Raw genomic sequence first — 15,972 nt, 5'->3', positions numbered from 1 at the left:
ATCAAAAGCTTTTTCGTGTGTCATTCCTGGTTGCCATGGTGACGCAGCGAATTTCGATGCTTCACCATGAAATTTCAAACCCTCATAACTTGACTCCACATGGTCTGAGCTTTACCAAATTTAATATGCTTGTTCAGCGTCCTGGTCTGAACACATGTACACTCTCATATTTAGTGACAGCCATAGTGCCACCTACTGGCAACAGGAAGTCACTTGCTTCATTCTTTCAAAAGGAACTCCCGTCATCTTTAGTATTTACACCTGAAATTAACTCAGCTGAGACATAAGACCTTGGTGATGCTACATTCTGCGACCGAGCCGCAGCCCGACATGCGTGGGGGCGCGAGGGCCCGTTCATCACTGCTTGCAGTTTTAATTATTATTATTCCGCTTTTTATTTTTCTCCCAAAACAACAGGCTTTTTGACCCCCTGAACGTGCCCCAAAAGTCACCAAAGTTTCCACGCAAGCCAGACTTGGCGAAGAATTTGATATTTTATGGTTTGTATAAATGGGCGTGCCAAAATGGCTCTCTAGCGCCACCTGCAAAATCCAGAAAATCGAGCCCCTCGCCACAGATTGACATAGAGAAACGAAACTTGGTGCACATGTTCATCATGTCAGGACGCACCAAAAAGTCTCTTGGACACATACCCTAACACCAACAGGAAGTCGGCCATTTTGAATCGAAATATTGTTTAAATATTATTTTAATGCTGAATCTGGCATCATATTTGAGCAAACTAGTCCTAGAGATTTCATCCCATCCACTTAAAATTCACACAGAGTCATCTTGAGACATTGGAGATGAAAAGTTATCAAAAGCTTTTTCGCCCATCATTCCTGGTTGCCGTGGTGACGGCATAATCTTAAGTATTTATACCTCAAATTAACTCAGCTGAGACATAAGACCTTAGTGATGCTACATTCTGCGACCGAGCCGCAGCCCGACATGCGTGGGGGCGCGAGGGCCCGTTCATCACTGCTTGCAGTTTTAATTTGTTATTATTTTTATTTAGTTTTTCGGTTTGCTTTTTTATTTCAGTTAAGTTTTAGTTTACTGCTTATTTGGAGGAAGTTAGTTTTTATTAAGATTTAGTCTTACTTTTAGTTTTTCGGGTATTCGGAGGAAAGCCTTGATTAGTAAAAACTGAAAAGGATGAAATAATGCCTAACACTGAGGTCAAATTAGCTGTGTGTGTGATCTCCCTACTGGTACCAGCCCGTTATTTCAAGAAGTCAAACTGAACAATACAGTAAAAATGGAGAAAATGAAAAGAAAACTAAAACTAAGCTGATTTTAACTGCAATTCATTGATCTAAAATCAATTGATTTAGTTGTCGTTTTTTAAAAATCTTGTTTTCTTTTTTTCCAGTTGACGAAATTAAACTGCTAGTTTGAGTTTTAGTCTTAATTTTAGTTAAAGGTTAATTATGTAATTTTGGCAACAAGTGTTGAGAAAGGGTACTGCAGCCCACATTCAAAACAATGGAGAGCTGACTCTCCTTGTCCCCTCCTTCCTGAGTTGAAGTTGCCAGGTTGAACGTGATCCTGCACGAGCGAGAGAGGAGCGCACCATTTATTCACGAGGACATGACATGTACAGGTAAGATGAACAGCTGATGCGTTTGTTTGCTGACGTTGGTTTTATTACTTATAAGCCAGATCCTGGTGATTGTCTTAACTCTCATTTAGCTACATGTTAGTTGGCTGTGTTTATCTCACATAAGCTAACGTTACTGGTATGTTTAGCTACGTAGTATCAAGTAGATATATCTATAACAAGCCCTTTATCACAAAAACAAAAGCCAACCAGTCAGTAAATACACACTTTAGAGGTCAATCAATCAATCTTTATTTGTATAGAGCCAAATCACAACAGTGTCATCTCAAGGCACTTCACATATTAAGCCTACTCTTAAAATGGTTCCATAGGAGAGGAGCCTGGTAACTGAAGGCTCTGCCTCCCATTCTACTTTTAGAGACGCTAGGAACCACAAGTAGGCCTGTATGCTTGGAGCGCAGTGTTCTGGGAGGTACATAAGGCACTAAAATCTCTTTAAAATATGGTGGAGCCTGATCATTAAGAGCTTTGAAAGTAAGGAGAAGGATTTTAAATTATATTCTGGATTTTACGGGAAACCAATGCAGAGTAATATGATTTCTCTTTATAGTTTTTGTCAGAACGTGCGCAGCTACATTCTGGACCAGCTGGAGAGTCTTTAGAGACTTGTTAGGACAGCCTGATAATAATTAATTACAATAGTCCAGTCTAGAAGTAACAAATGCATGGACTAGTTTTACAGCATCATTTTGAGACAGGATGTGTCTGATTTTTGCAATATTATGCAGATGAAAAAAGGCAGTCCTTGAAATTTGTTTTATGTGGGAATTAAAGGACAAATCCTGAACAAATATGACTCCTAGGTTCCTTACAGTGGTGCTGGAGGCCAGAGTAATGCCATCCAGAGTAGTTATATCATTAGATAATGTGTGTCTAGGGTGTTTAGGGCCAAGCTTCATTTGGCTTTATTGATATAAAGATATAATTGAGTATCGTCTGCATAACAATGACAGTGTTTTCGAATAATGTTTCCTAAAGGAAGCATATATAAGGTCCAAGCACTGAACCCTGAGGAACACTGTTTCTAACTTTTGTTTGCATGGAGGATTTATCATTAACATTTACAAACTGAAATCTATCAGATAAATATGATTTAAACCATTTTAATGCTGTTCCTTTAATGCCAATTAAGTGTTCAAGTCTCTGTAACAGGATTTTATGATCAATAGTGTTGAAGGCAGCACTAAGGTCTAACAGGACGAGGGCAGAGAGAAGTCCATTGTCTGATGAAGTTAACCTCTTAACGCACGCTGTTCCGTCTACGGGATGGGACGGATGTTAGGAGGTAGCCACAAGTTCTTCTGAATGTTTTAAACACCAACCCTTAAACATATATATTCATGCCGTACATCGTTGGAAAGCTTAGATTGTCCTGATTCATTCAAGACCACTCACGACTTATATGGTTGCTCACAGCCGTAATAGTATTAGCGATTAGCTCGGCTAGCCCCTGAGCTAAGTAAGAAAAGCTATAATGCCTACATACCTTCAAAGTCTTCCCTTTATCCACAACGATCATCTTATGACTCAGCACTTTCTGTACAGCTCGGCAAATATCCATTCTTGTGAAATATGAAATCCGTTTCCATAAAACCAGAATACTTTCCTCAATATGTCTATGTATTTATTCCAACACGTAACGTAATAACACAAATAACAAACCACATATGGTCCGTTTACGTCATTTCCTGACCTGCGCGTCCATCTCAGAGTACACGTGACTAGATGTTTACGACCGTGAACCTCTTCTGCTTCTGACGACACCACACACAAGCCAATCAGTGTTTAGGATTAGGCAGTACATGTCTCCAAAGCCAATGAGGACATGTGACCGACAACAATGACGACACGGCTTTGATTGACTGCTGTTCTAGCCTATGGAAATATTCGGTGAAATGAAGTTGATAACCTTTTAGCCAATAGTCAGAGGTTTCCAACGGTGTATGACACTAAGCTATTAAGTTTGGCTGTCCATAAACAAACTCCAAGCGTAACCGGCGTGCGCCCTGTGCGTAAAAGAGTTGAACCATATATCATTACGCACACGGCATTTTGGTACACGGTTGGTTCTTCTCCGACTTAACATATGACTTATACCAAAATAAACAGATATATAGATAGATAGATATGGCCAAACAAAAAAATATGGTTATATGTAATAATAATAATAATAATAATAATAATAATATTAATAATAATCATATGGCGTCAGCTTTCATTAGAGACCAAGATTTTTATTGTAGGCAAAGGGGATGTGAAGTTATAGGTGTTTGATTGCGGTTATACAGCTTTGGTAACCAAGTGTCCATTTGGAGTCTCCAAAAAGGACCTGAGGAAAACGCATGGACATACCTGTTGAAAAATAAATCTGAAAAATTCATCTTTTGGTCTTTTGACTCCAAATTTGGACTGCATGAAGCCAAGACATGTGGCTGTGGCCTCATTGTGTCTATATCCTGCTGAGAGGTCCCTGAATGTCTGTACACATGTCATTGTAAAGGCAAACCTATGGGCGAGTAAACAACCCCATCATTGTAACCTCTGCCACTCTTTGTCAGTAAGTCACAGAATCACACAGACACTTTTACAAGAATCCTGAGAGTGTTTCCTTTCCAATGATACCAGACACATCTCTGAGTCTCAAACTATGTGGGATCTGTGCTGCTCACAACTTGGGCATGTCGTTTAGGCTAACAGCATAAAAAACAGGGGCGTGTGTTAAGTGGTTAAAAGGTAATTTGTAACTTTTACTAATGCTGTCTCTGTTCTATGATGGGCTCTAAATCCACACTGAAAATCCTCGAATAAGCTATTACTATGTAGAAAGTCACACAGCTGATTGGCGACTGCTTTCTCAAGGATCTTAGAGAGAAAGGGGAGGTTACATATAGATACAGAGGTTAGATATAGATACAGAGGTTAGATATATGTTTATAGTTGGCCAGAACCTCTGAAACAAAAGTAGGCTTTTTAAGAAGTGGTTTGTTGGACGTGATCCTGCATATCCTCCTCCGTATCAGCAGGTGCAGCTGAGTGCTGTATGACGCTGTAACCGTCTCCATGTTTCAAAGGCATCTCCTATACATACCCTGGTTTTGTTTCTCAAATTGTCACAACGTATTTGAGTTTTTTTTGGTTTTGTAACATCAGACATTATCTGCAGTGTTCCTAGCTGCAGCTCAGTGTCAACTGGCAACCTGGCTGCTGAAACACTACTGACTTGGTGATTGGTAGATAGGTGGTGGGTGGCACATGAGGCCAAAACACAGAATGACAACATAAACATTACTTGAGGGCTGCAACTGAGCTTTTCAAATGTGAATTTTCTGGCTGGACTTCTACTGTCAGTGATATCAGTGTTTGAAATTAACATGATTCTTAATGTCTGGTGATATTTAGGGCAATTTTATGATTACTTGGAATATATTTGTTACATACAGCTACTTTAAAGGAATACATGGATCAGTAGTGTTATGACTCTTTGTCAGTTTAGCCAAGTGCTGAAAAGAAACCTTGGACTGTATTTATTCTCCTCTATTAGTGATGAGTGAACTTCAGTGCTACTTTTTCTTCTGTGAATGAAGTTAAATTAACTAGTTTGTTTTTGTTTCACACCACTGAACACCACTCCTGCTATGTTAAAGAAGTCAAATTTAACAGAATATCTCAGGAACCAAAATATTAACAGTGTATTTTATCTGGTGACAAACATGATCAGTGTCTGATAATGACGTTTTACCATTACTTATGATGAGGGTCTCTGATTAGGGTAACTGTCGTCATTTTAAGATCTTCCTGCATTTGACAAGCTTTACAAAAGCTTAGATAAAGACCGGTCTGTGTTTGAACAGTCACCTGCACGTCAAGAGAAAGCACTGGAGTAACGGAGTACTAACCTACTGTTCTTCCTTGATGCAGAGAGGGGTGAAGAGGCAGAGGAGGAGAAAATACAGGTCTTCCAAAATGAAAGAAGGGCTCAGACTGAGGTATTTTCAACGATCTTGGCAACGATCAAAAACATCATGCAAAATGTAAAACTACATGCTTTGCTATGTTGACTTGCTGTTATGTAAAATTAAGTTGAATTGTTCATAAAAAATACTTTTGTAATATGTTTTGTAAAAACACCACATCAATCAGTAAAGGTAGCCTATCCCATAAGAGTGGATGAAAGAAAGACTATAAGTCATTATAAGTCATTAACAGTTTTATTGCACATTTCTATAAATTACTAACAGAGCAAACAGTAATTATATCCACATTAAAGGGACTGAAAAGATGGTATTGTAATCAAATTGAGTTACTGAAAATGTCGTAACCCAAAGTTATAGTAGTGATGAGTGAACTATTTCTTAGAACTAATAGCTGTATGTGGTACAAATAAAAGCAATAAGAAGAATGATAATACAAAGATAATAACAATGGAAATAGTATAAAGATTGAAGTAATTACTAGTTAGTACTAGTATCAAGACTGCAGTAATTCTCACTATAATAATAATGCTGAGACTAATGTAAACCTTAGATATGAATGAATACTCATAAATAATTAAAAACTACAACTGTAAATTGACTATAGGCACAGTTTTACATTAGCTTGTTTGCTTCCAGTCCCGCGTGCCACAGCCCTTCAGTTCACACCAGAAGCGTATTTCTCCACACCAGTCGGTAAGCGACTCTGCTCCTCGGCTCCTGTGTTGTCACACTTGGAGCTGTTTTTTCACTGTCTCTGTTTGTGTTTGTATGACACCCCACCCCTTATAGCCAGCCCACTCTGTGTCCCTCTCTCCCTTTTGTGTGTGTGTGTGTATGCACGCGCGTGCCTGTGTGTGTTCATCTCGTGCTCTGATTAGACACACACACACAACGCATTCGTCAAATGGGGTGTTTAATTATTGAAAAATAGTTTTATTTTGACATGCTTTATTTAGAAAACTGGATTCTCTCATTGTTGCTCTGTTTGACTTCCTGCCCGGCTTGACACACTCGGCCATAGCACATGGAGAAAATAGACCAGAAATGATCGCTGCACGGCGTGAGCCGGCAGTGGGGCAGAGTGCCGCGGCGCTTCCTATGTGAACGACACCATTGATTAACATGGGTGCCGAAAGGAAAGTAGCTCCGCTCCTCTGCGCTTCGCAGCTAATCGTGGCGCTTCGTGTCCGGTGTGAACCAGGCCTTATATGGATCCCCTGCAGTTTGCATATCAGCCTGGCATTGGGGTGGATGATGCTGTCATCTACCTACTGCAGAGATCCCTGTCTCTCCTGGAGGACACTGGAAATACTGTGAGGATCACTTTTTTTGATCACTCCAGTGCTTTCACAATTCAACTTACACTGCTCAGGAGGAGGCTGGAGAGAGTGGGGGTCAGTGACCAGATGGCTGCATGGACCCTTGACTACCTCACAGACGGACCACAGTATGTGAGGTTGCAGGACTGTGTGTCTGATGTGGTGGTCTGCAGCACAGGGGCCCCTCAGGGTACAGTACTTTCACCTTTCCTCTTCACCCTGTATACAACAGACTTCTGTTACTCCACAGACAGTTGTCACCTCCAGAAGTTCTCTGATGACACTGCCATTGTGGAATTTGTGTCAGAAGGGAACGACTGTGAGTACAGGAATGTCATCATGGACTTGTGTGTCGACTGGCGTGAGCAGAACCACCTACAAGTCAACTCCAGCAAGACAAGGGAGATGATGGTTGACTTCAACTGAAAACCCTCCAAAATTGCACCGGTGAACATCCAGGGACTTGACATCGAAAGAGTGAGGACAGTACCTGGGTGTTCACTTAAACAGAAATCTGGACTGGTCAGACAACACTGACTCTATTTACAAGAAGGGTCAGTGTCGTTTACACCTGCTGAGGAGGCTGGCATCGTTTGGTGTGTGCAGACCACTGCTGAGATCCTTCTTCGACTCTGTGGTGGCATTAGTGGTCTCATATGCAGTGGTGTGTTGGGTAGGGGGATGTTCTGAGCGAGACAAGAACAGACTCAACAGACTGATTAAAAGAGCTAGCTCAGTCTGTACTTGCCAACTGGACCCTATAGAGGTGGTGGGAGAGAGGAGGGTTTTAGCCAAACTGTCCTTCGTCATGGACAACACCTTTCACCCTCTGCATCTGACTGTGAGGCCTTCAGCAGCTCCTTCAGCGACAGACTAATACACCCCAAGAGTAAGAAGGAGCGCTTCCGCAGGTCATTCATTCCAACAGCAGTCAGGCTGTACAATGCTGCACTATAGTTGCACTTTATTTTATTGTTGTATATATATAAGTTATAATTGCACTTTAAGGTCCTTTTTATTTAGTTTATCGTTTTTATTGTTGTATGTGTGTATATGTATACACACATACACACATATGTTATCATTGCATTTTAGGGTAGTTTTATTTAGTTTTTAATTTTATTATTGTATACATTTGGGTTTTTTGTTTTTTTCTATATCACTATTTTTTGACCTTCTGTAGCAAGTTTCCTTACCTTTACTTCTATGTGCTGTGCACTAAAACAGATGTGACAAACTATGGTCATTCTGGCCAATATATATGCACCCAGTGGAGATGATCCTGTATTTTTTGTAGATCTTGAGGGGAAAATTCAAGCTTTGGGCAATCATAACATTCTCTTGGGGGGAGACTTCAATTTATTGATAGATCCGGTTTTAGACCATAGTGGGGGTATGATGCGCAGGCCTCCACGCACTGTCTTTACTCTGCAGCGAGTGTGTAAAGTAGTGTGTCACTTTTTTTCTCCAGTTCACAAAATTTACTCAAGGATAGACTTTTTTTATTATCTAAATTCCCTTATTCTCTGAGTGTTAGGCTGTTCAATAGGAAATATAATAATCTCTGATCATGCCTACGTATGTTTAGTAGGGGTGTGAATCTTTAGGTGTCTCACAATTCGATTCGATTCCGATTCTTAGGGTCACGATTCGATTCAAAATCGATTCTCGATTCAAACGATTCTCGATTCAAAAAGTGATACAACAATACAGTTTGTATAAGATAATTTTTAAATAATAATAATGATGTAATCACACAAAGGCACACTTAAGACAAAAGGTAACATTTATTCATGCTAAACATATACTGTAAAAACTTACTTACTGTACAATAAATAAGTTGCATAAATAAAATTGCCTAAAAAAAACAATCTTCTGTTCATAAATGAAATTGCCTAAATAAAAGCTTAGGCTAGCTGTCTTTTTCTCCCAGAAGTTACAAAAATAAACTGTACACAAATAACACAAATTGATTTTTCAAACTAGAAACTTTTTTTAGTAAGTCTCAATTCTCAGTGACTACAAGAATAAGTTAAGGCATACAAAAACAAATCTTCTGTTAATAAATAAAATTGCCTAAATAAAAGCTTGGGCTGGCTGCCTTTTTCATTCTCTTAAAAGGTGCCCATTTCAAAATATACAACAATGGAGGTGGCTGTTGTTCCGCTGTCGCTCCTTTTAACTCTGGGTGGTGACGTGCGATGTGTGTACAGGCATTTGTAGTGTTTCCAAAGTACTTCACCTTCGTTTTGTGCCAGGGAGATAATAAACCCCAAAATGAGTCCAAACTCCTGCCTTCATTGAAGATGGGACTGGCTGAATTTGTTGCTCCTCCATGGCTCCTGCCCTTCTTCACAGTAGAGTTGTGCTGCGTCTTTTCTTTTTTTCAAGCTTGCTGCAACACTGTGTACGGAAGCCCGTGGGGGAGCACAGAGAGACGGGGGAACGTTAATAAAACATCGATTTTTGAAGTTTATGAATTGATTCAGAATTGTGGATGATTAGAATCGCAATTCTTATGTGAATCGATTTTTTCCCCCACCCCTAATGTTTAGGACTGCTGCCCCATAGTGAAAGACTGCATTCTTGCAGGTGGCGGCTTAATTCTTCCATTTTACAAGACCCTGAGAATACCGTATGGTTGAAGGCAGCGTTGGATTTATATGTAGCTAATAATTGGTCCTCAGGACGTGTTTTCGATTTATTCATAATGTGTGCCACTTTGACATGACCTTAAGATATGCTGATCAGTTATCTGCAGAAGAACTGGATCATGCAGAAAGATATTGGATTAAGTGCACGCAAAGGAAATTCTTTCAAAAGGAAATTGATCAGTTAAAAAAGGGACGACAGATTGACAAGCAGTCAAAGTTAATCAGCCTAAACCTGTTTTTGGATGAAAACGAATTGTTGTGTGTTGGAGGGCGACTGCAAAAGTCAGAATGGAGTTTTAAAATGAAACACCCGTGGACACTGCCTTCCAATGACAGATTTACTGATCTGCAAGTACAACAAGCTCATGGTCATGTCATGCATTCTGGTCTTCAAGCATCTCTGATACAATTACGACATATATCATTATTTGTGTCTGAGCCAAGTCGATCAATACCTTCCCTTCTAAGAATAATTAGTTCTTTTCAAAATTTGTCAAAGTCAGAGGCACTCCCTTTAACAGCATATTGCCAAACTTCAGCCTTCCAACCAGGCTCATTTCAGTGACCCAAAGGTATAAGATACTTAGGCATCCTCCTCCCACCACAGCTGAAAGACTTGATTAAAGTCAATTTCAATCCATTATTATATAAAATTACCTGTGACACCAGTAGGTGGGCAACACTGAATTTGTCAATGGTTGGAAAGGTTAGTGTGGTGAAAATGAACTGTGTCCCCAAACTCAACTACTTAATTCATACTATTCCTCTTGAAATTCCTATGTCATACTTTAAGTGGTATGACAGGATAGTCAAGACATTTATTTGGAATGGTAAGACCCCATTTACGTCTTAGAAAGCTGAAAGAAAGATGAGAAGAAAGACTAATTGGCAGAGGTGGTTTAGGATTACCCTATATGCTATTTTATTACTATGCTTTTAATTTAAGACATCTAGCCCACTGGTTACTCCCTCCTGAGAGGGTGCCACCCTGGCTGTGTATCGAACAGTCTGTTGCCCCAGTGCCACCACTCCAATGTTTAGCCACTAAGCTTAAAAGAGAAGTTAAAACTCATCCAATCATTTCTAACCTGAAAGGGATGTGGATTAAAGTCACCAGATTATTTAAATTAGATCCTTATTTGAATGTGTCCTCTAGTATCTGGTTAAATCCAAAATGATGCATTAATAAATCTATGATAATTCAGACAGTAGGGAGATGAGGCCCTGCTAGTGCTCAAAAGAACATGGGAGAGGGACCTCAGCCTGATGTTGGAGAGAGATGAGTGGGTAAAGATTTGTAAAAACATAAAAATGTTGTCAAGGGATGCAAGAGTATATTTAATTCAGTTTAAAATCATGCACCGCTTATACTGGACCCCCCCAAGGTTGTTCAGACTGGGCTTGACTGAATGCAAATATAAAGAGGGCCATCTATTACATGCATTATGGTCTTGTGAAAAAGTGCAAGAATTCTGGACATGGATACACAGTTTCCTTAGTGAGAGCTCAAAGAACCAAACAGAGTTCTGGCCCAGACTCTTTGTTATAGGGGATAATTCAGTTTTAACTGAAGGGATATACATTAAAAGCTGGATCAAAACCAGCATCATGATAGGCAGGCAGATGCTTCTGAGAGGGTGGAAGTTTGAGGGTGTACCCTCAGTCCAGTAGTGGGCCGCAGAACTGGCAAAAGGGGCAGCATTTGAAAGGATGCCATATAAGACAATCGGAAGATTAGATATCCATAATAAAAAAATGGGGAGAATATTTAACATTTATGGAAGAAGAAAATACACTGGAATAAGCATCAGGGAGATGCATATTATGTATTTTGTTTTTGTTTTTTTTGTAAATTTCGTGTGCATGCAGAATGTTTTTATACAGACACATGCTTCTGTCTATTTTGTACAAGACGTGCACAAGGGACCTGTTAAAGTTTGTCCACCTGTTAAATGGACAAAGTTTATGTACAGCCATGGCTAATTTGTTTGTGGTGATAACTTTGTTTTGTTTGGGAGGGGGGATTTTATTTTATTTAACTTCACTTGACTGCTGTCATTTACAGTATAGAGAACATATGTAATGTGCAATATTACAAAATAAAAAATGTTAATCACAAAAAACAATCAGAGAGCAGTCAACAAAAATTATGGCTACCCTGGCTGACCTCTCTCCTCCCCCTTGAATGCAGGGAAGTCAGTGGCTTTATTAACCTCCTACTATGCCCACGTGAACCCCGGTATCATTGTGGCAACCAGACCTAAATAATCATTACCCAAAAACACACCAGTCCCTAATTATTGTGTCAACCATAATAATTACTCACATTTACCAAGTAGGAGACATGAACATGCAAAAAAAGTTTCAACAATAATAATCCACACTCGAATCTTCTTTCTTCTTGAATTATGTCAGGTCACTATGACTCAAAAAGTCTGCAGTCTAGCTGGTCATGCCAGCTTGTCCTTAAATGGCTTCAGCCTCCTGCAGCAGACAGACCTTTGTTATAGGCAGATCCAGGCAGCTGGTCTGTGATTTTTTTTTTAAGTATATTTTTTGGGCTTTTTGCCTTTAATGTACAGGTTAGTAGAGAGAGACAGGAAACTGGAGGCACAGAGGGGGGAATGACATGCAGGATAGGACTGCTCAGTGTGGGCTTTGAACTGGGGTTGCCTGCAGCGAGGACTACAGCCTCAACACATGGGACGGGTGCTCTACCCACTGAGCTATGCTCTACCCCGCTGGTCTGTGTTTTAATCTGCACCTGGTGAACAAATCCTCTTCGGTTGAGCAGAACAGGATGCCTTAAAGCTGCAGTTGGTAACTTTGAGGAGAGAGAGGACTTCGCATCAAATTTGAAGAAGTACAACTGTCAGATCCCACCCCCTCCCTCTCCACTGCACTCCTGCCCTGCCTCCAAAGTCCCTCCCCCAGAGGAGGCTGACGTGTGTGCGACCATGTGCACGCGATCGGTAATACATGAACTACACTCCACACAGCTAGATATAAAACGCTTTACAGTGACTTTCACATGGCTATACCTTACCTAGAAACTCGGATATATGAGCTTGACCAAGCTGAGGAGGAAGGGGGAGGGGCCTGTGTGTGTGAGCAGTGATCGACAGCTGTCAGACATTCCATCAGACACAATCCTGGCTCTGATTGGTTCTTTTTTCTGGCTGTGGTGGAATCTGGCAATTTGCAGTAGGAGCAGTAGGTGGGGCTAAATGAGCCTGGATTTTTTACAGATTACTAGTTTCATGTAATGCTGTCTTTACATAGTGACAGTCTTAGCAAATATGACAAAAGGTTACTTTTATAAGACTTACCAACTGCAGCTTTAAGGATTTGTGAGACCCGGTTTGCTACAAAGACTTTGAAACCTGAAGTCTTGTTTGTAATGTATTTCAGCACAGATGTGCTGTCCGTCCAGAACACAGAATCCATAAGATCCATTTGTAGCTCTTTCCTCCAAAGTATGATGATGCAGCAGGCCAAGGTTGCAGCGATAAGCTCCATTCTGGGGATTGTAACAGCTTTCAGAGCTACTTGAGCCTTTCCCATAACAAAAACACTGTACTTCTGAGTACTTGTTTTTCAAGAGCAGGATGATGTCGCCTCAAACAGATGCACCTTCATATGGTGTTCAGCGGGTTGTTGGCCACCAGAGGAACCTAAACAGATCTCTGTCATCAGGAGAGACCTGTACCTGGTGGAACATTGACTCAGTGTCAGCCATGATCACAACTGGTTCCTTCCTAAATCAAGTCACCACTCCAATCAGAGAGCTGGTAAGATCAGGGCCCTGTAGGGGTTGAGCGTTCCAATGTTCCTTAATAGCCTGATCCACAGTCGAACACAACCCAGATCTTTCCTTTAGTAGGATGGTAAACTCTGTGATGTGGTATATAGCATATCGCCACGGTCCAGCTCCTGTTGAGGCACCTTCTAAGCATAGCCTTTAACCAGAAGCTCATTCATAAATGTGTTGTAATCAGCATGGTACATTGAGTCCTTCTGAAACCTTCTTTTCAAATAACGCTGCTCAACAACTTTCTTGTTATTTGGTATGTCAGTGTGTCTTAAAAGTAATGCAATCTGGTAATGGCCTTCCACCTGTACTGATGAGTTGATGACTAATGCCAGGAAACTTTGATCATCTCTTGACATTGCGGGTTGCTCATCAAGGCTGCTTTCAGGGAAGTCATGCTTAAACTGTTGCTGTCAAAGGTCATCCAGGTTAATGACTGAAACTCTGACAGTTATTTGTGGCTGCTCCCAGTTAACTGTCTCTCCAAAGTCTCCTGTAAGTGGACCATAATCCACACTACACACCAGGCGCGGCACCAGGATTTAAATTTTGGATGGGCCAGAGTAATTTAGGATGATTTTTCAAATCAGAAACCACTTCTTTTTAACTTGCATACATATTTATTTTTAATAAAGTAGCCCAATGAAATATCTCGACATTTTGTTTAACATTAGGCCTGAAACACCAGAACATAGGAATAGGAATAAAAAACAAGTACTTACAATATTTCATTACGGTTGTAAACAAGTAGGCCTATCATCAATGTTTCTCAGTCTTCTTTTTAACTCACAGATATACTTATTTTAATAAAGTGGCCTAATAAAATATTGCTATAGTTTGCAATCATTAACATTAGAAACAACAGAAACAAAAGGCTGCAATGAATGCAAAAAACAACACATGTCCTTACAATATTCCATTAATGTTGTAACTATTTCTCGTCTCACTAGTGATGGGAACGGCAGTTCTTTTTACTGTACTGAATCTTTAGAATCCGTTCATTAAAATGATTCGTTCAAAAGATTCGTTCACCGAATCGTTCAGTGCTCTCCAACTCCCTGAACTGATAAACAGCCAAATATTCCGTCATTCAGTTCATGATTCAGCCCTGAGGTTCACGTTCACTTACTGAGGGACGGTGCGTTCAAGGACTATATTATACAATCATTCGCGGGAGACGCAGCGCTGCTTATACATGCACTAAAAATATTACACAGTGAAAGTGTCCTCTGTGCACAGTAAAATAACATAACATGATGCTACACTGATGTTAGCAACACAGCGCTAATGTTAGCAGTACATGTACTGAACGTGAATCAACTCCTCAGCCCTCAGTGCCCTGAGTCAGTGAGTGACTGACACAGCGCCACTTTCAGTTCGCGAACGATTCATTGAACGATTCATTGAACGACCTGCTGAGGACGTGAATCTCGTTCACGTACTGTGCTGAAAGTGGGCTGAATCATGAACTGAATGACGGCGAATCACGTTCGCGAACGAATCATTGAACGACATGCCCTGCACTGGTGACTCTCACTCACTCTTCTGTCTCCTCTCCTCTCATTACTTTATGTGTGCCTAAGTCCATTACTATAATGGGCATGGGGGCGTGTGTGTGTGTTTGTTTTCGTTAGCCATTAGCTTGGAGAAATTGATGCTATTGGCATGAAAGCGTATCCCCGCGAAGGGGAAACAGAATCACTCAGAGTGAGTCAAAGTGTTGTCGTTCACTGAGTGATTCGTTCGCAGTGAACGAGTGAGTGAGTCGCGGCAGTTCCACTCCCGACCGGCAGCCATGCTCGCGGCTGAGCTCAACTGAACTGAACTGAGAAAGGAACGAATCAGTTCATGAAGTGATTCAGTTCACTTCGTTCACTCAAAAGATTCGTTCGTTCGCGAACGACACAACACTACGTCTCACATCTTTCTCTGTCCCTCTATAGGAGCAGTCTACGGGGTTTGCTTTTGAATATATCAATAATTTCATCATAGTCCAAAGTGATTGTAAGATCCCTTTCAAATGTTAACAGACAGAGTGAGTTCAGGCGAGTGGTGAGCTGGAGAAACACTGAAAGCTCTGACACTGTCACGCTTACATGGAAAAACTTCCCTGCATCATTGAGATTTTTTGTCATGTCTGACAAGCTGCCCTCACAAGAAGTTGCCAATAGAGTTCCTGCCATTTTCACGAGTCTGTATGAGTCGTCTTGGAACCTGGAGCTGAGTTCATTCAGCTGACAGTCTATTATTTGGTTTAATATCGCTCGCAAGTCATTGTCACTCCTCACTCATGTTGATCTTCCCAGTGACACAGTAAACTGTACTTTCCCAAAAACGACTTGGGAGCTTTCGTGAGCGGGACGGCAAAGATATATCCCAACTGTCAATATTATTATCTCCTATGATCGTATTCGTCATTGCCAGCATCTTCAAGAATTTACAGTGGTCGCTGGCGCGGATGTCTGTCAGTGACTGTTTAAGGTTTTCAATCAAATCCACCGTGTCTGTAACTGATACATTGATGGACTGAAGGCCTTTGGTTGCAAAGTCTGATTTGCTGAATAGTTCTTTGAAGAGTACAAGGAGAAAT

Source organism: Scomber japonicus, chromosome 4 (assembly GCF_027409825.1).
Source record: "Scomber japonicus isolate fScoJap1 chromosome 4, fScoJap1.pri, whole genome shotgun sequence".
Classification (NCBI taxonomy): Eukaryota; Metazoa; Chordata; class Actinopteri; order Scombriformes; family Scombridae; genus Scomber; species Scomber japonicus.
Note: the sequence above shows the minus strand (reverse complement) of the source record.